The sequence below is a fragment of the Lissotriton helveticus genome, chromosome 3_1 (genome assembly GCF_964261635.1).
Source record: "Lissotriton helveticus chromosome 3_1, aLisHel1.1, whole genome shotgun sequence".
NCBI lineage: Eukaryota > Metazoa > Chordata > Amphibia > Caudata > Salamandridae > Lissotriton > Lissotriton helveticus.
In genome coordinates, this window is record NC_136061.1 from 1,821,387,495 (window position 1) to 1,821,409,634 (window position 22,140).

Below are 22,140 nucleotides of genomic sequence, written 5' to 3' on the forward strand. Positions count from 1 at the left end.
TTTTCAAAAACAAAATTGCAACTATCCATCTAGTTTCAAAGTTGGAAGGAAATTTGTTTTAAAGCTAACTCCCGCCAAAATGGCACCTCCCTTTCTGCACCCGCGAGCACTAGTGAAGAAAAAGTTAACGAAAATCAGGCAGCTCTTTGATATGCATGGCCAGGCCAATAATCGAAATCTGAGAAACATTTTAATCAGATAAGACACTTGGCATAACCCTAATTCCACCCTAAGAGAGCCATACTTGCTCAGAAAAAGCATAAGAAGTGCATGTGCTCTGTGACACCAGGTATTCCTATACTTCACTAAAACAGTGCTCTGGCGATAATTCGCAGCAGGGACAGTCTTGTGACTACTGATGGGAGGTGTGATCCGGACACAGCCACCTCGGCAAATAAACCGAGGTCTGGCTTGTCATGGAGCTCTAGTTCCTCCAAAGAAGGGCTGGAGAGGCAACTCCCCCAGCCCTGAAAGCAGCCTTCCCAGCCTCCAACATACTGGGGAATCCACAGACGTTCTAGTAGCCCAGTCTACTGTGGCCAACTGGCCTCCTGAAAAAAGGTGTTGGCGATAATGTGAGGAACAGCTGATGGTGGACAGTGGGAAGAAATGGCTCTGTCAGACAGTGTGATGAACTGGCCACTGGTGTTAGTAAAAGAAGCCACCAGTGGAAGGCCGTCTGCTGATGGTACTGGTGGATAGTGCGAAGAGAATGCACAGGAAGCAGTATGAAGAGGTGGATTTCTTGTGCAGTTTGAGCTCTAGCATTGGTAGTTAATATGCAAGACAGACACAGATTGCTGTTTGAGGAGCAGGCAGTGGAGGGCAAGAGAAGATGAAACTTTTGGTCACAGTTAAGCAACAGCAGATACCTCTGGTACGGTGGAAGAGCGTCGTCCCCCTGCCCCAGCATAAAAAAACAACAAAAAACCCTGTTTTATTGTTTTATTTTGTTTCCAGGCCGAGTCTTAGGGGCATGGGTAGGGGGGTGAGAGGCCCCTATGGGGAGTGGTGGGCACTGCTATCAGTGCGCATGATGGTTTGGCCAGCTGTTTCAGGCCAGCCAAACCGTCATGCGCACTAAAGATCTCTCCAATCTAGCTGTGTTGCTTTGCTTTCTTGCCCTAAATGCGCTGGGTATGCCCAGATGTGGGTCCTGGGGTCACTGTGTCACTGGATTCAAGCTAGCCTGGCTGATATGGGGTGATGCCCCAAAACTGGTCCCAGGATGCTTGTTTCCGATCCAGGGAGGACCTGACTTGGCAGTTTCGGCCTGGACTGTTCCCATGAGGCGCAGGGTCAAGACTGATTTGCATATGGCTGGGTCTAAACAGCGCTTACCCTAATGCAAGTTGTGGTGAAGGCATAGCGTGGTTACAGTCGTGTTATAAAGACTGTTTCCTGTAATATGTAGCTTGTGATGGACACTGACAACCTGGGTGCAGGTCCTTTTTATACAGCACACTTACACGCAAAATAAACAGAAGAAAAAACAGTTTGTTATTCTTTTTCTAAATTGTAGATTTCCATGCATCAGAGCTCCTAGTAGTAAATTTCAGCATGCGGCTCATTGAACACTAAGGGCCCGATGTAGGTAAATCCCATTTACCGATTTTGAAATACCGAATCCTACCGATTCGGTATTCCAAAATCGGTAAATGGGATGTAGGTCCCAACATCTGGATTCGTTACCGAATCCTTAACAATTCTTAAATTACCGATTCGGTAAATACCGAATCGGTAATGCCCATTCATTCCTATGGGCTTTGAAGCCCATAGGAATGATTAGGCATTACCGATTCGGTATTTACCGAATCGGTAATTTAAGAATTCACAAGGGTGCAGGGGGTGTCACTTTGACACCCTCTAGCACCCCCAAAACGGGCATGTGTGCAATGTGGCACACAGACATGCCCTAAGGGCACGTCTGTCTGTCACATGGCACATGTGTACATGCACAGATGTGCATGTACACAGGAATCGGTTTTTTACCATGGATTTGTATTCCATGGTAAAATACCGATTCTGTAGGCCATGTGCTGATGGAACATTGGCTACCTACATTGCATTTTCGGTAGTTCTACCGAATTGTTATCATTACAGAATCGGTAAATATCACCGATTAGGTAACTTTACCGATTCGGAAATGATAACGAATCGGTAAAATTACCGAAAATGTGCCCCTACATCTCGATAGCCCTTTACCGATCGGAAACGGCCGAAAATCGGTATTTTCGGCCGATTCCGATCGGTAAAGGGCTACCTACATCGGGCCCTAAATTCTCTGCTTGCTGTGCCCGTGCCCCGCCTCCACCGCGACAAAGTAGTGGAATCTTTAATGACAGCTTAGAGAAAACGCATAGAAAGTGTGCTACTAGATGTATCAAGAATGTCCTTCTTTGGGTACCTTTTTGAGAGTTTTACTCTAAAAAACACAACACTGATTAGGAAACAATACACTTATCAGGAGCTGCTCCTTTAATCACAATGAAGAACGGGCCATATATAACAATAGGGCAAGTGGTACAACTTTGCCCTGAAAAGTGTTAACAGTAGAATACCTAGATCCTCATAGGTAGGAATCTAGGAATTCCACTGTTCTTTCCACTTGTTACAGATTAGGAAAGACCCTATGTAAATTACAGGGCCACATTTACATATGGGTTGTAACGCGGAATCTGCCAAAAATCAGCACATGCCTCATGCCTGATTATGGCAGGGGAGCCAGGCCCTCCCAAGGTAGTCCGCTGGCCCTCCCAAGGCCCATTTACAGGTAGAAAAACACACACATTTAATATACATATATATATATATGCCCTGCCTTGCCCCCGCCGATTGGATTCCTGTGGCAGGGGGGTTGATGCGGTCTGGGGACTCGAGGGGACACTTTGTTTGGAGGCCACATGGACTTGGGGGTTCGCCAACATCGGAGCATTAATCCACTCCCACCGCAATACCTGCCATCATTGAATGATGCATGCTGGGACCTGTAGGCGCCACCCACCAGGCGGCTGGTAGGAGGTATAAGGCGATTGGTACTTACCCATTGGGGGTGGAGCAGCTCTTCATCAATCAGGAGGGGGCAGGATACTTAATCCTGGATACACGCCTGCCTCCTGTTTTGTTACACCCTCGGCGCTGAAGAAGGCACATACGCCGAAATGCATTCGCCACAGAGGATGTTCTGAATTGCCATGGACTGTGGTTTTAAATAAAGCTGATTCCCTCGTTTCCCCTGCTGTGGCCTTTTCTTCTTGTGAAAGGAGTTTCTTGGACATTTTACAGCGCGAGCTCCAGCATCGCGCATAAGAGGCCCCCGCATCCTCAAGAGGCCTTGGACTTGCTGGTTTCCGCTTCGGTGGAACTTCGTTTGGAATCCAGGGTACTGGAACGACCTTGGCCCACCTCCAGGCCCGGGAGGAGAAAGGGCGGTGTTGAAGTCACTTGGCATCACGCTGGGCGAGGTGGATTCCCTGCCTTGCCCCCGCCGATTGGATTCCTGTGGCAGGGGGGTTGATGCGGTCTGGGGACTCGAGGGGACACTTTGTTTGGAGGCCACATGGACTTGGGGGTTCGCCAACATCGGAGCATTAATCCACTCCCACCGCAATACCTGCCAGCATTGAATGATGCATGCTGGGACCTGTAGGCGCCACCCACCAGGCGGCTGGTAGGAGGTATAAGGCGATTGGTACTTACCCATTGGGGGTGGAGCAGCTCTTCATCAATCAGGAGGGGGCAGGATACTTAATCCTGGATACACGCCTGCCTCCTGTTTTGTTACACCCTCGGCGCTGAAGAAGGCACATACGCCGAAATGCATTCGCCACAGAGGATGTTCTGAATTGCCATGGACTGTGGTTTTAAATAAAGCTGATTCCCTCGTTTCCCCTGCTGTGGCCTTTTCTTCTTGTGAAAGGAGTTTCTTGGACATATATATATATATATATATATATTACTTTGAATCTTCTGATTCCCACCTTGTATACAGAAGTCACGGCACCACAGCAGCAGTAAGTTTCAGTTCTTTATTCTTTTTATAACACAATGTGCATTTAGCAACAGGACGGCCTACGCGTTTCGACTATACTTAGTTTTCAACTGGACCATAGAGTCCTATGTGTCTAGACAATTTATACAGTGCTCTGTGTAAGTACCCTCATCAGTTTCCAAACATTTTTTTAAAAAAATAACTAGACTACCAATCCTGAGCATATATACAAGGCCCTATGTAAACGCCATTATACTAAATTTTCAATTCCAACATTCAGGTTCCATGGTAAAGTACTATTAAATGGTGTATGCGGAAGAAAAAACTGTGTGAAGTGCAGGTATGTGAACAAGGGTGAAAAAATGTGAAAAAATGTCATCCATGGGTTATCCGTTATTCCCAACAACATGTTTAAAGTGCGGTTCTAGAATTCTGTGATTGTTACAACCATCTATACATTTGTCCATTTATGCATTTAAATCTATCGAGTCCATGTGAAGTACACATCTATATTATGAATAAACACAAAAAGAAAGGATTTAATAGAGTCCTCCAATTAAATGGTATACGGCAACCGAAGTCTATTTTCTCGTTGTTTATGCAGTTACACTTATCTCTGATTATTTTGTAAAATAACATTATTGTTATAGTTTCTTCTAGTAAGATACATTTTATATATATATATATCCATTTTCACGTCTTCCAAGAAATAAGTGTCGATAAACTTTGATCCGTGAACAATTCACTGTGTAGTCACACCGTGTATAAATAGAACATGGTGTATTTCTCGAGTACTGCTCAAGGTGGATAATGCTAATAGAAGTAAGTTAGCCCATATTTACCAACAGTGTATTTACCACTATAAGATGGCTGCCAGGAAAAAGTTGTACTCAGTCCTTTGTTTATTTTCACTTTTGCACAATCGGAATCTCACGAGACTTGTGTTCTAAATAACTTTATTTATAGTTTCTGATTGATTGTATGAATCACCTGTGAACAAGGCGAGTGTATCGCCGAAACGCGTTGGGACTATTGCTCCAGATGCCTGATTTCATGCTGTAAGGAACTGAATAAAGAATCTTTGGACCACATTTGATTTACTGTGGTAAACCCCGGATTGGAGTGCATCGACGTGACTTTGTAACGTTTTGTGTATGTGGATATATATATATATATATATATATATATATATATATATATATATATATATATATATATATTTATATATATTCACTGAAAAAACCATAGGTTTCAGGAGTTATATAGTTAGGAATTAGTTTTTAAAAAACCTTTGAAATTCACTCAAAAAACTATAAGTTTTAGTGGTGTTATAGTTAGCTGGACATTTTACTCATACAAAACCAATAAAATTGCTCCTATATAGTTAGTTGTACTAACTATATTTCGCGCACCCGCAATCCACTGCTGATGATGTCACATATTAGATCATTCATGACATGGTCAGTGACATCACTGATGACATCTCAAATGACATCACTGATGACACTGATGACATCACTGATGACATCATCCAGTGAATGTGGTTTGCTTCGTTATTTAAATATGTATTATATATATAGCAATTTACATTGAAGAATGAGTGGATATATATAAATAAATATCTGGATGGAGAATTTAGTAGCAGTGTAATTGACTGTTTACTTGACCAATTTATAATGTCTCACTAAATATAGTGGATAGTGACTAAACTGTGTGAATATCTGTATCACTTTGTCAGTTGTTGTGTAAACTGATTCTACAGTTGGTTACTAGCTATGTGAAAGTCTATATTAGTTATTGATTAGTTAACTGAGTATTGTATGGGAGTGTGAAAGTGTGTGTGGTTTGGTGGGGGGTGTGTGACTGTTCAAAGATGTGTGAATAGTTGATTCAGTAGATATATGAAGTTAAAACTACATGTTCTAACAGTTTGGGTGAGGGAATCTCTTTATGGGTGTGGTGATGAGCAAATATATTTCTCAAAGGTACAGGTCCAACAAACTAGAAAAATAAAAGGCAGTGTATGTGTCAGTTGTTGTATATAAATAAGTATACATAAGACACAATGATTGTGTGAGTGACTGTATGGATAACTGTATACTTGTAATAATGATTTTATAATTCACTAAGTATGACTTACTATCTAAATGAATAGAAGAAGTGGTGTTTGTATAAGTGTTTTGCTAAGTAAATATGTAAGTATGATCCATTGTTTGCATAAGTGAGTAGGATGACTTCATATGTGAATAGGATGCGTGCTGTTATTTAATGTCGATATAGATGTATAAGTATTTTTGATAGTGTTCTATTGTTCATTGACAGCAAGTATGAGTGAATCCATAGGTAAGTGATTAGATGTGTGTATACATCTATGAATCACTGAGTGGATTTTTAGATACTTGTATTGCTGTGACAATGGATTTAAATACGTTCAAGTTCAAGTTCCAGAATTTATATAGCGCACTACTCACCCAGAGGGTCTCAAGGCGCTTGAGGGAGGGAGGGTGCATTACTTATCGAAAAGCCAGGTTTTTAGCTGCTTTCTGAAGGAGAGGTGGTTCTGGGTAAGGCGGAGGTGCGTGGGGAGAGAGTTCCAGGTTTTAGCTGCTAGGTAGGAGAAGGATCTTCCTCCCATGGTGGATCTGTGGAAGCGTGGAATTGCGGCGAGGGCTTGGTTGGATGATCGTAGTTGGCGGGTGGGTGTATAGAAGGACAGTCTTGTGTTGAGGCATTTAGGTCCTAGGTCGTAGAGGGCCTTGTGAGCGTGGGCGAGGAGACGGAACGTTATTCTCTTGTTGACGGGGAGCCAGTGGAGTTCTTTCAGGTGACCGGAAATGTGAGCTTGACGAGGGATGTCCAGTATGAGTCTGGCTGAGGCGTTTTGGATGCGTTGGAGTTTTTTCTGTAGTTTAGCAGTGGTTCCGGCGTAGAGGGTATTTCCATATTCCAGTCGGCTGGTGACCAGTGCGTGGGTGACTGTCTTTCTTGTTTCGGCGGGGATCCAACGGAAGATTTTTTTGAGCATGCTTAGGATGTTGAAGCATGAAGATGAGACGGCGTTGACTTGTCTGGTCATTGAGAGGGAGGAGTCCAGGATGAAGCCCAGGTTACGTGCGTGATCTGTAGGTATGGGTGCTGTGCCCAGGGCCAGTGGCCACCAAGAGTCGTCCCAGGCAGAGGGTGATGGTCCTAAGATGAGGACTTCTGTTTTGTCCGAGTTTAGTTTTAAACGGCTGTTCTTCATCCATTCGGCTACTTCTTTCATTCCTTCGTGTAGATTGGTTTTGGCGGTGTTTGGGTCTTTGGTGAGGGAGAGGATCAGCTGGGTGTCGTCTGCGTAGGAGATGATGTTGAGGTTGTGTTGCCGCGCAATGGATGCGAGGGGACTCATGTACACGTTGAATAGGGTGGGACTGAGTGAAGATCCTTGTGGTACGCCGCAGATGACTTCGGTGGCCTCTGATTTGAATGGGGGGAGGCGGACTCTCTGGGTTCTTCCGGCGAGGAACGAGATGATCCAGTCCAAAGCTTTTCCTTGTATTCCGACATTGCTGAGGCGTTGTATGAGGGTGCTATGACAGACTGTGTCGAAGGCGGCGGAGAGGTCGAGTAGGATGAGGGCGACTGTTTCTCCGTTGTCTAGAAGCGTTCGAATGTCGTCTGTAGCTGCGATGAGGGCGGTTTCGGTGCTGTGTTTGGCTCGAAAGCTGGACTGTGATGGGTCGAGGGAATTGTTGGATTCAAGGAAGGTGGCGAGCTGACTGTTGACGGCTTTCTCGATGACTATGGCAAGGAATAGGAGGAGTGAGATGGGGCGGTAGTTCTTAAGTTCAGAGGGGTCTGCTGTGGGTTTCTTTAGAAGGGCGCTGAGTTCGGCATGTTTCCAGCTTTCCGGGAAGGTAGCGGAGTTGAAGGAACAGTTGATGACATCGCGGAGATGGGGTGTGCGATGATGGAGTCTGCTTTGTTGAAAATGTGGTGGGGACAAGGGTCGGTTGGTGAACCTGAGTGGATGGAGTTCATCAGGCGGATGGTGTCTTCAGTGGCGATTGGGTTCCAGGCGCAAAGGTTGTGAGAGAGCTGTTTTGGTTCGGAGATGAGTGGAGTGGACTGATCCTCGGGTTGGTTTTCAAAGCTGTTATGTATGTCGGCGATTTTGTTGTGGAAGAAAGAAGATAAGGAGTCGCAGAGGTCTTGAGAGGGAGTGATGTCGTTGGTGCCGGCGGTGGGGTTGGTAAATTCTTTGACGATGTTGAAAAGTTCCTTGCTGTTGTGGGCGTTGTTGTCGAGTCGATCCTTGAATGCTGATTTCTTGGTGGATCGGATTAATTGGTGGTGTTTGCGGGAGGCGTCCTTGAAGGTGGTCAGGTTGTCGGTGGTTGGGTTTTTTCTCCAGGTTTTCTCGAGAGTATGACATAACTTTTTGGATTTCTTAAGGTCATCGTTGAACCAGGGGGCCTTTTTGTTGCCTATTTTGATCTGGTGGTTTTTCAAGGGTGCTAATTCGTCAGCGCTGTGAGTGATCCATTGTGTGAGTTTGGTGGCAGCATGGTTTGGGTCCGATGATATTGTAGGTGGGTTGAGGTTAAGCGATGTGAAGAGTTGGTCGGTGGTGACTTTGTTCCAGTTTCTTCGTGGAATAGGTTGTGGGGGGTTGTGGGTCGTGGTCTTTTTGTAGCTGAAGTGAACGCAGCTGTGGTCTGTCCAATGGAGAGCTGTGGTGTGATCGAAGGAGATGTGTTTGCTGGAGGAGAAGATAGGGTCGAGCGTGTGTCCGGCAAGGTGGGTGGGGGTGTCAACAAGTTGTTTGAGTCCAAGATTGGCCAGGTTGTCCAGAAGGGTGGTGGTGTTGCTGTCGTTTTTCTTTTCCAAGTGAAAGTTGAGGTCTCCCAGAAGAATGTAGTTCTCGGAGGCGAGGGCATGTGGGCTGATGAAGTCAGTGATGTCTTCGTTGAATTGTGTGCGGGTTCCTGGTGGTCTGTAGATGAGGGTGCCTCTAAGTGTGGTCATGGGGTCGGTGTGGATCTGGAAGTGAAGGTGTTCGGCGGTCGTGAGGTTATCGTCAGAGCTGGTCGTGATTCGGATGGTGTTCTTATGGACGATGGCGATTCCTCCTCCTCCAGTTTGGTTTGTGCGGTCTTTTGGGATGATCTTGTAAGCGTCCGGGATGGATATGGCGATGTCGGGGGCTGATGAGGCGTTCATCCAGGTTTCTGTAAGGAATGCGACGTCCGGCGATGCAGTGTCGAGTAGGTCCCAGAGTTCAGTGGCGTGTCTGTGGACCGAGCGGGTGTTCAGCAGGATGCACTTCAGGTGGTTAGAGTGGGAGCTGTGTTTGGAGGTTGTGGATTTGGTGTAGGTCCTGAAGCAGGCGAATTTGCAGGATAGGCAGGTGAAGGGTCCATGGGTGTGTCCCGGGGCGGCTTCGCAGCATTGTGGTGTGCGTCCAGGGTTAAGGGCAAGGAGGGTAGCAGCGTCATACGAAATGCGGGTGGAGTGGGATTTGCGAGGACCAGGCGGTCTGGCGCTGGGCGTGCTCCAGGCGCGGACGGGCGTAGACGGGCTTACCTTTGGCGCGCCTTTGGCGCGCATGGGGCGCGACCACTGCGCGTGACCGCTGCACGGGAAAGCATCTGTCATATGAGGATAGTGGAGGGGCGAGGGAGGAGCAGCTGGAAGGCGGTAGCGGGGTGGAGAGGACGGGCTCCGAGGCACAACAACAACAAAAATGGCGGCAGAAACGAAACTGGAACCCTTTGGGGAAATTAAATAAATAACGCTGTGGACAGAGAGGCACTAACGAAATGGGGTACAAGTAATTTAAACAATCTGGCAATGCGAGCGCTAGTCAGGGCAAAGCGGCCAAATGATAGAGGCAGGGTTATATAGACAATCAATGCGAGCAAGCACAGTGAAGTACAATCGATTCAGGGCAGCAGAGCAGCGCTATGATACCCAGGCAATATAGGCACTATAGACAATCAATGCGAGCAGGCACAGTGAAGTGCAATCAATTCAGGCCAGTAGAGCAGCGCTACGATACCCAGGCAGCAGAGCAGCACAGCGTTAGCCAGGCAGCAGAGAAGCACAGCGGTAATCACAAGAGACCAGGGGCCGTAGGGAGCGACCGCTTCTGACGAAGTCAGGACGGTCACAGCGCTTCAATCGGCGGGGAGAGCCTTGGCACTCAGTGGGAGGGAGGAGCAGCTGGGAGGCGGTAGCGGGGTGGAGAGGGCGGGCTCCGAGGCACAACAACAACAAAAATGGCGGCAGAAACGAAACCGGAACCGGTTGGGGAAATTAAATAAAGAACGCTGTGGGCAGAGAGGCACTAACGAAATGGGCTACAAGTAATTTAAACAATCTGGCAATGCGAGCGCTAGTCAGGGCAAAGCGGCCAAATGATAGAGGCAGGGTAATATAGACAATCAATGCGAGCAAGCACAGTGAAGTACAATCGATTCAGGGCAGCAGAGCAGCGCTACGATACCCAGGCAATATAGGCACTATAGACAATCAATGCAAGCAGGCACAGTGAAGTGCAATCAATTCAGGCCAGTAGAGCAGCGCTACGATACCCAGGCAGCAGAGCAGCACAGCGTTAGCCAGGCAGCAGAGAAGCACAGCGGTAATCACAAGAGACCAGGGGCCGTAGGGAGTGACCGCTTCTGACGAAGTCAGGACGGTCACAACGCTTCAATCGGCGGGGAGAGCCTTGGCACTCAGTGGGAGGGAGGAGCAGCTGGGAGGCGGTAGCGGGGTGGAGAGGGCGGGCTCCGAGGCACAACAACAACAAAAATGGCGGCAGAAACGAAACCGGAACCGGTTGGGGAAATTAAATAAATAACGCTGTGGGCAGAGAGGCACTAACGAAATGGGGTACAAGTAATTTAAACAATCTGGCAATGCGAGCGCTAGTCAGGGCAAAGCGGCCAAATGATAGAGGCAGGGTAATATAGACAATCAATGCGAGCAAGCACAGTGAAGTACAATCGATTCAGGGCAGCAGAGCAGCGCTACGATACCCAGGCAATATAGGCACTATAGACAATCAATGCGAGCAGGCACAGTGAAGTGCAATCAATTCAGGACAGTAGAGCAGCGCTACGATACCCAGGCAGCAGAGCAGCACAGCGTTAGCGTAAACCTATGTTTTTTTCAGTGAATTTCAAAGGTTTTTTAAATGCTAATTCCTAACTATATAAGGCCTGAAACCTATGGTTTTTTCAGTGTTTTTTTTAAAAAGATTGATTGGTTAACTGGCTTATTAAGTGTATCTTAGTGAATACATATATTAGCGAGTAATGTTTAAATATTTAAATATATGCATGAGTGATGTAATATGTGACGTCATCAGCAGTGCATTGCAGACGTGCAAGTTATAGTGAGTCAAACTAACTATAACGTGGGAATTTCAATGGTTTTATGCGAGTAAAATTTCCAGCTAACTATAACTGGTGTGAAACCTATGTTTTTTTCAGAGAATTTCAAAGGTTTTTTAAATGCTAATTCCTAACTATAACTGGTGTGTAACCTATGGTTTTTTCAGTGAATATATATATATATAAAAATCTATGGCAAAATGAACCCCCTCATTTTGTTCCTTTTCGAATTAAATGTATTAAGTGTTACCACTTTATTCCAATCAAGATGACTTCAGGTGTGCCATACTTTTGTCATAAGTAAGACTGTTAGCGCTCTAGTTGTTCTTTAGAACACTCTGGGACATTCTGTCATTTGGCTATAGTTGGGCTACATCTGGCTGATATTTGGGCTACATTTGTGTTTTTTTGTCTCTGGTAGCCATCTATGGGCTACATTGGGCTACATTGGGCTACATTTGGGCTCTAAAATATATATAGCCCAATGTAGCCCAATATATATTTTTTCAAAGTTAATTTTCGTAAAAACCACTGGAGCACATATCTTGAGACATAGCAAACGCACATCGGGCTACCAGTCCCTACAATTTTGCCAAGTTTGGTGGAAAACCATTCAGCCGTTCGGGCTAAAAGTGAGTCCAACCGCCCTATGGAAATTAACATGGGGAAAACACGTTTTGGGACCCCCCTTTTATCTCGGCCCCTGCTTGACGAATCCCCCCCAAACTTTCAGGGAAGGAGCGGAGCGCCGCGAGGCAAAGTTAAGGAAAATATCAGGAAGATTCCTCAACCGGCGCCAAAGTTATTCCCAATAGAATGTTGCGATTTCCCTATGGAAAACAATCCTAACTATATATATCTACTGGCTATCGCCAGTAGGTAATATATATATATATATATATATAAATATATATATATATATTTTCACATGGTCCTGCAACCTTGCTTTCTCAGCCTAATTGTTTAACTTTCAACACAAACACCAACGCTACTTCAAAATATGCCACACTAGGCCGCACAATTTGTCTTTTCTTGTTGCATAATTTAGTGCACTCTGCCGCATAATTTAGTTCTCCCTCACCTTATAGTTACAGTGGCCCTGCATGTGGAACTAACAATCTGATAGAATTTTGCCATCCCAAGAAAAGTAATTGCAAATATGCATAAGGTCAATTTATATCTTATGAGTGGTTTGTTTTATTTGCTTCATGCTGTGACTCTATCCTTAATTTATGGCAATATGTGAAAAAATAACACTGCCAAAGTTACACGTTTTGACTTGTAAAGCATTTTCCAAGTTTCACCAACACAACCCAGATTCAGCATGGGAAGCAGAGCCTGTTCTCGTTATACAAAGAACAGTGCTGGCAGCTATTCTGTGGCAGCACTGGCATCATGTACTGTCCTGCCTACTTCCACTCTGTAGAGGTAACAGCTGAGTTTGACGTAATTAGAAAGACATTAAGGAACAGACAGCGCCCTTTAGGAGACAGGGAACTGCGCATTTATTCTCTCCCAAAATTCTCACTTTATGTCACAAATAGATAGAAATGGATTATAGGACTTCTGTAACCCCACAGTCCTAAAACAATAAGATAATATAGTATGTTAGTCCACTTGCTGCCGATGTCTTCCTTCAATCTGGGGCTTCTTAACTTCAAATGTTGCTACTCAGCCTTTCATTTTCGACTCAAGATTGGGATATCAGGTGCTGATTTTTTTTGTATGTCCTGCTAACAATATGAAATTTCAGAGTTTCTAGGTGGCCCTGAACTGAGCAAACAGCCCACTTATTTGACTTCAAATAATTGTGTTTTGCCTCATGTTGAAAGGTGGAGCACATGACCCGCGTAGACCATTAATATTATCGCCTATCAATTAACTCGCAGCTGTGGATATGGTGGTGTCCTTTCACCAGAAGACCCGAAAAACCCAAGTCTACAGCTTACACAACTGTGGCCTTAAAGGGTAGCAAACTTTAAAAAAATATATATTTATTTGTTTTGTATTTAACAGACATAATAATCATCTTCATAGATTGCCAAAATATATGTAAATCAATAAGATTCAACAACCCCTGCTATTACAACACAAAAAGAAGAAAAAAAATGGCATGGCATATACAATTGTTTTACAAATCATTCAAAGCATATAATAATTATGTCTTGCAGGCTAAGCAAGAACCATATAACAACAACAAATAATAACAGAAGACCCCACGAGCATCACTACCTGTGCCACCAGGCAGTTGCTACATACTATAGGTACTCCAATAGTACAACCCACCACCACGAACCATCTTAGAACGTAATTTACACCTTCTGCCTCCTTCTTTGGTATTGACATTCCCTTTGGCCAATTGAGGACAAAGGCCGCCATACACCTAAGCAATCCGCTCAAAGATCTAGCATTCTTGGAAAGCCCTAACCCCCACCAGAGATCACCAGGCATTGAGTGTGTAATGTCAGATACTGCAACCATGACCAGGGCAGCGGGTCTTCCGACTTTGCTTCTAACTTAGCAAAGTATGTGTTCCAGACAGATATCTCCGATACCTTCCCATTTCCCTAAATATTGCACTAAAGTCGGCAAGCTCGAAGAAGGCGCGCGGCGTTTCAAGATGGTCGCGTCTTGAGGAGCTCCGGTCGGACAAGCTCCGCTTGAATACGAAGGGGTTTCTTCCTGGCAGCTTTTTTTTAATGAAAATGACTGATTTGGCTGTTAGAAATGGCCGGACATCATCGGGCAAGTTTCTGATCTGAAATATGGTCTTATGAACGCTTTTTTTTTGCCAATTTGGATTTCTCTCACGAGCGGCCGCAATTTTGTTTTTTTTCTTTCACGCAGCGTTTTTTTTCTCTTCTCTCATGCTGCAATGTGGTTCCCTGCTGTGCGTGCATGGATACTACCTATCTTTACTGCTGTAGAGCTCTGGATTTTTTTTTTTGCATGCCATGCTGGATTGGTGACTCCTCTTACTTTTCTCTGTTGTGGCATTTTCATCTTACCTCTGCACTGTTATCTGCAAAGACTATTTAAACTATCTCCACAACAAAACAAAAAGGTGTATAAATGCATTTTATATACAGCGCTCTCTGTTTGCGTAAGCCAAATGTTTTAACAGTGAGCTTCATTGTTACTTGAATGGGCTTTTAATCTGCTCCTCCAGTGCTCCACATTTCAACGCCTTTGTTGCTGTTTGGTGCGGATTGCCTCTTGTTCTCTGTTCAAGCAGGGTGCTGTTTCGCTTTAAACTGTTTCTTTATGCCTTCTCTTCGATATCACACTTTACTTTAGTCTCCTGCTGCATTCTTTCTGTGACATTATTTTCAATATGGAGACTTCTCATTCATCCAAGTCCCATGGCATCTCTTCTGGAGGCCATAAAGAGCCTATTGCATCTTCTGGTAAATGCATCAAGAAGGATCCACCTTCTCCGTCAAAATCAATGCTTCCTCTCACACTAGAGGATGTCATGGAGGAATTGAGTCTCATTCGTCTTTTTATGACTGATACAGTCGCTACTCTTCAGAGGTTGGAAGATAAACGGTCCAGCCTTGATATGAGACTCACTGATGTGGAACAAAAGGTTAGTGATGCTCAGGATGTTATCGCTAAAGTTGATAGCCTTACCAAGTGTTGAACTGTATTTTAAAATGACCCACATGACTCCATTTTGTGTTGCCATGCTCTCGGCAACCTGGTGAAGAATTGCTTTCCACGTCCCTGTTGAAACTTGCACAACCCTCCCCGCTCCTTGTAGTCGAGCCAATTCCAAGAAGCTGCCTGTGTGCCTCACCCCCCAAGTTGTGCCAGAGACTCAGCCATATCCTGTCCATTGTTGGCAACTCAGCCTTTCACGACCAACTGCCCCGTGACCACACCATGGGGACGAGGAAGCACAAGGCTGTGCCCTGTGACCACACCAACTGATAGAGGAAGCATGAGGCTGTGCCCTGTGACCACACCAACTGATAGAGGAAGCACAAGGCTGTGCACTATGACCACACCAACTGATAGAGGAAGCACGAGGCTGTGCCCCATGACCACACCAGTTGGGCAAGGAAGCACGGGGCTGCGTACATTGTGCAATCGGAGACAGATGTCCCCTGGCCACGATTGCACCACACAAGACTGACGTAGAACTTGTCAGATGAGGAACTTATCTGAATAAGGAACTTGTACTGTGCAAATGGGCGTGGCTAGCGCTATAAATATGTGTAGGCTGCGGAGTAAAGCAGCAGTCTCCGTAGAATTGTCTTTGTACCATTCAGGGACCCTGTCCTTAGCTCGAGCTAATAAATAACTTATCCTCCCTCCACGGCTGGTTGTCCTGGTCTCTTTGGTAATGTATGATTTATGCAAGAAGAACCCGTAGATTCTAAGGTGTCCCCTGCACCGCTGGCTTTGACTCTCCTAGTGGGGAGGGGTCTCCAAAAGCCGGTCTACAATTTGGCCAAACGTGGGGCGTCTTCGGTGGTCGCCATCGAGCCTGGTGGTCATGAGGAGTCCGTGATCGAACTCTAAGGGAGGCGCGCCACTACATTGGCTGAAAATTGTCTTTGTGGGCCCAAGGACTCCGATTGCGTGATTCCTCCCTCCAGCGGGCTACCAGTCTGCTGCCTCAACTGACGCCCCAGTTCTGGTTCCTAGTTTTGGAAGATCTGGACCTTTGTGACACTTGCCGTGTGATGGAAGATTAATGGTCAGATAAGAGTGGGAGTGGCCCACTTCTTTGGTGAATTGTATTTTTGTTTTGGGTATTGTTCGACTTTTGCAAAAGCCAAAAACCAAAGGGTAAGTACAGTTATATGCTGTAAACATTAGATTTCACCCTTTGATGTTTGGAACCAGGATACACGTCTAGAGATGCCTGGATTTAGTAAGTTCCGGAAATGGTGTTTTTGTTATTGTACACAGGACTCCGCATTGGAGGAATCTTGTCCGATTCCTCCTTTGGGGACCCCTAATCATGAAGTTTATGCTAAACATGGTTTGGCGCGATTATGTTTTGCTCACTTTGGCATAAGTATACAAAGGGTAATGCTGAGTTACAATGGCCAATATATGGTAGTTTTGAACCTCCTGTATTAGATAATTTAGAGGAGAAGTTGTTTCAAAGAAAAGCTAGACCTGCGATGTTTGATTCCTTCCGGGTTTGGCGCAAGGAGTCGAAACAGAAAGAAATCAAACTCAAAAAGAGTCAAGCTAAGTAATGCACATGAGTGTGATTCAGAAGGCCCAGAATCATGATAATCAGAGAATAGAAGTAGGTATAATAATACATGATAGATTACATCGAATGCAGGTAGATGGATGTTACATTACAAAGAAGATTCCCGAAAAGGCCCGGGACAAGGAGGATGACCCTCTCATGTCCTCCATGTTGAACACCCCTCCACCCTATACCCCCGCCACGTATCCGGCCCTTGATCCCGCACAACTGACTTTTAGTTTTACACAGTCAAAATTAAGGTGGCTTAACATGCTTACATGTTTTAGTCATTGCAAAGTCGACAAGATGGTTACAGTTAAGTATATATATTTACTATTTTGTGTTTTGTTATTGTGTATTATGTTTTGTCTCCTGATTAAAAGTTACAGTTGATATTTTTCTGTGTTATGTGAAGTGTCTCTCTTTTGTGTGTTGTGTATTTTTGCTTCTGCCCACAGATCATTCATGGATTTTTGCATGTCAGCAGCGACACAGTAAGTTGTATTGACAGCCGATCACCACTAAGGTGACCTGCTGTCAAAAAGGGGGGTGAGGAAATTTAATATTGATTTTAAACCTGACAAATTAAGCAGGCCAGGATATTGGGGTTTGGGCTGCAGGTTCACTGTGCATAAAGTGCATGACATAGTATTGTGTGTCACCGCTCATTTGCATGTGCTACTGTAATTTGTTTATGCTTTTAGTGCACGGTATACAGCAAGTATACCTGATGGCTTGGCATGTGCGTTTTTATCTTATGTGTGTTTTTGTTTTTGCATTGTTTTGACAATTCTACTTTTGATACTATTACAAGCTCCCCTGTGTTGTGAGGGGATGGTCAAGACGATGCTCATAGCTACGCAACAGTTGGTTGGACTTCAAGTCAAGTCAATAATCTTTATTCGGATATTTCGTTATCCATAAAAGTACACACATAATTACGTACATGGTCAAGATAATAAAAATCACAATAAAATTATATAAAAATGTTGTTAAGATTTCCATATCCTTAACAATAGCAGCAATACTTGCATAATAGTGTGCGAAGTGCATTATTGCCCAATTCATCACCAACTTTCAGGTATATTTCTATAGCAGCATCAAATAATATATACATATGCAGAGATCACCTTCAAAATAGCAGCAATGTATAAACAGTATACATTTCAGAGGCATCGGCTACAAAGTAGTTTGCTAGCTTTTAGCAGCATTATCTAAAGTGCTAGATAAAGTGCATAATACAAGGTCACCCATGAAACATTAAAGTGAGCGGGTTACTATGGTTCATGTATTTACAAATGGCAGCGCAAAATAAAGTGCAACAGTGCAAAGTGCAAATATGCGACACCACTAAGTACATGTAATACATCTTTGTCAGATAGACATTTATTCATCAATTACTATGGCGTATATATTTACAGATAGCAGCATAGGATAAGGTATGACTGTACAAAGTGCAAATATAAACCAACTCCAAATATATATGATACATGTGAGTCTGATAGGTGTTAATTCATAGAGGAGCGTGAACGGATAGCCATTTTTAAGAAGGTGCACACACGGTATATAATGCCATCCTCTTTAAGCTGAAGAAAGTCTTATATGCCACTTTAACATCCTTTGTAACTTTAGCTCTAAAAAATGGTATCAAGAGGAGCTTACTATATTTTTGTTAAAAGGAACAGAAAAACAGAAAATGCACCATTGTTTGTTTTCCTGGGTTTTGACATGGGCAGGCCAAATTCTCAATATTGGGCTGGTAGCCCATGGGGAAACACAGTAAATATTTTATAGATCCTGCTCTTAAACGAAAAAGAAGGCTACGCTCCCAACATGTGATGTCTTTGAGGAGATAACCGGCTGGTGTGCACAGAGTGAGTTCAGTGTCACTTTCTATTTGGATATACTGTTTCACAGTGCTTTTAACAGATTCTTGTTTGTATCTGGTCTCCCCATAATGCTTGTAAAGGATGTTGTGAATGGTCTTCCCGTTAATCCCATCTAATTCTTTGGGGCTATCAAAGATGTGCTCGAGTTTGACTGCTGCCAGGCTTGCCCGTACTTGGGCCAGACAGGGAATTCTAATGCCCTGGTCACATTTTAAGCAGTCAGCCAAGATTTCCCTGGTCAGAGAGGCTTCGGGGTTTTTCCAGACCTTTATCCAAAACAAGACAGATCGAGCCTTGATGTAATCCTCCAAATAAGCCAGTTTTAATTTAGTGTGGCTTAAAAAAGTAGGCGATGAGGTTGGTATTCCCAAAAGCCTTCTGCAGAATCTATTCTCCTCAGCCTGTGCATTTTTTTAATTTGTGTATCCCCAGATTTAGGCCCCATAAGTCATAATTGGAACACATTGTGTCCTATAAATTTTTAATAAAGAAAGTACCACCTCTAATCTTTTTGGCTTAGGGAGAGTCAATACTGAGTTTATAGCTTTAATAAATTTAGACCGTCCATAGGCCAAGTGTGGGGTCCATGAGCCGTTGTCAGAGAATTGAATGCCCAGGTAGGGAAAAGTGCGAGTGCATAGCAATGAATCTTGGTCCAAAGTAATCCTATTGATGTGGCGTTTTTTTGGGCCACAACACATTAAAAACGATTTTTTCAAATTGGTACAAAGGTCAAGACTATACATAAAATCTACAAATCCCCTAACTAAAATCCTCAAAGCATTTGGTGTGCGACCCATTAAAACAGCTTTGTCTGCATAGAGTAGGGCAGGGAGTTTAGTGCCATTTATTATAGGGACGTCGGGAGTTTGATTAGACAACAAATTATGAAGTTCATTAATGTATAAAATAAATAAAAGAGGGGCAAGGACGCACCCTTGTCTAACACCTCTACCGACCGTTATGTCTCCTGACACTGCTCCGTCCATACTGATCCTTACTCTAGCTTTTAGATCTCTATGGAGATAGGCCAAAAAATGCACCAAACTATTGTCCAGACCATAATCCAAAAGGCGTTGCCAAAGCCTTGATCTGTTAACAAAATCAAAGGTGGACGAGAGGTCCATAAATGCCAGGTACAGCGGACTGTGTCGAGCTATAGTATATTTTCCTATTATTAAATTAAGGTTCAGACACTGTTCCACTGTACCAAGGTGACTCCGAAATCCCAACTGGCATTTATTCCGAATGTTTTCGTCCTCTGCCCATGCCCTGATCTTGTTAAATAAAACTCTCCCTAGTATTTTGAGGGTATTGTCAATTAATGAGATGGGCCTATAACAACTAGGGTCGGATCTAGATCCTTTTTTAAAAATCGGAATAATTACAGAGGTTGACCATGTACTGGGGATTTCAGTTGTAATTAGAGTATTAAAAACATTTAATAACAAAGGGGGCCAGAATTCCGGCTCTAATTTGATATGGTCTATAGGTAGACCGTCCGGGCCTGGGGCTTTGTTGCCCGCACTCTGGAGTATTGCCTCCTCGACCTCACTTAGAGATATTTTAATTTTGGTGGGAGGCAGGTTTTCCAGGGAATTATCACAATGTAATGGAGAGGCATATATCTTTGAAAAATGGGCAACCCAAGCTTCGCTAGAGATGTTACAGTCAAGGGGGGTAGAGGGATTCCCAAGAGTTCTCAGGGATTTAGTGTCAGACCAAAAGATGTTTGTGTTATTAATTTTGGCAGCACAAGCTAGATTGTCTCAGTGTTCCTTCAGGACTGTATCACGCCTGAATCTTAATTCCCATTTGTAATTAGATCTTAATTCACGAATAATGGTGGGATCTCTGGGTTGGGCCGACAGAGCTGATCTCAGTTCCCTATTAGCTCTGGAACAGATGTTATCGAACCATTTAGGATCGGATTTATGTGTGCCCACTGGTCTAGAGATCACATTTTTAATACCCGCACATAATTCAGTGAAGGCAAAGCGTACCTCAGGATTAGGGTCTGCCAAAACAAGACATGTCTCACATAAAATGGGATAGGCTTTTATCATCTTCGTAAAGATCTTCCTGTAATCTAAGCCCCTCCATTTAACTCTCAAGGTGTCAGTAGAGAGATGTAGATTACCTGCTCCCAGTTCTTTCCTAGGATTGGAACGCTGTGCAACCTTTAACAGGACGATTATAGGATTATGATCTCCAAAGGTGGGCGGCATTACCTCTGCCCCGAGAAGGTGGTCTTGTAACGAGGGAGATATGAAAACATAGTCAATGACTGAGGCTCGTCCTGATCCTCTATACGTAGGGAGTGGATTATCGATGGTATTAATAGGGGCAAGGTCCATCACATTTAGGAGACTTGAGTTCACTAAATGGTCAATTAACTCATATCCTCACTTGCATGGGTTATGTGTAGTCAAGTAAATGGGATTCCCATTAAGACCTATTCCTATCTTTGCATTGAAATCAACCCCTAGACAGGTCCCCGCCAAATTATACTTTCCCAATAGGTTGTCTTGATCCAAAGTAAAATTAAAAAGGTCTACAAAGTTAGGATTCGGAGTTGTTAAAAAAAACATTATTATAAAAGTTGATAAAACAAATAGATGCACCCCGTGTGTAGATTAAGACTTGAAAATTAGAATTCCCAGTAGGGATTGATTTAGTTCTGCCACCTGAGGCAATGCTGACCCATATTGATAGGCCCCCTGATGGTCTGCCAGAGGTAGGATTGGCGGGAATAATAATAAAGCATTCGTATCCCTCGAGATATAATTCTTTAGAGGCCCAGGTCTCTTGGAGCAGAAGGATGTCATATGCTCTCATCATATCTACCCAATCCACTAATTTTAACTTTGAGGCTAAGCCTGCCACATTCCAACTCAGGACCTTCAGTGTGGATTCGGAACTATCAATTTGGCGGTTATTGGGCACCTCAGGGTTAACGCGAACAATCTCACCACCAGACTATTGAGAGAGGTTATGTCAAGGGGTCAGTCAAGGGTATCTAGGTCAGAGATAGCCGAGTATTGATTTGCATGCTGGGGAAGGGAACTGGAGACTAGGGGCCATATGTATCAAGCCTTTTGTGAATCGTTAAGGCCGAAATTCACAGAATTTCGGCCTTAGCGAATCGCAAACTGACTTTTTTCCGATTTTGAAATGTATGAAAAATTAGCAAAATAAGGAATCGCAAAAAATTGCGATTCCTTATTTTGCTTAAGCATTTAAGGAATCGCAATTTTGCGATTCCTTAAATGCTATGTATGAAGCTTTTCAAAATTGCGAATTCAGGTTTAGAAATCGCAAATTACCACCAACTTGTAGTTGGTGGTAATTTGCGATTTCTTGTAAATATGCACAATTGTGCATTTGTGAGGGTGGCATATGACGCACATGCATGCCCATTGGGCATGTATGTGCGCCATATGCACACATATGTAATTTTCAGGGGTGCAGCAGAGTGTCCTTGAGACACCCCTGCACCCTTGAAATAATTCTCAAATTGCGATTAGCAAATTGCGAATTTGCAAATTGAGAATTATTTCACAGTCATTTCAATGGGTCTCCTGGCCCATAGAAATGAATGGGAAATTATTCCTTATTTGCGAATTCGCAAATTGCGAATTCGCAAATAAGGAATAATTGGAA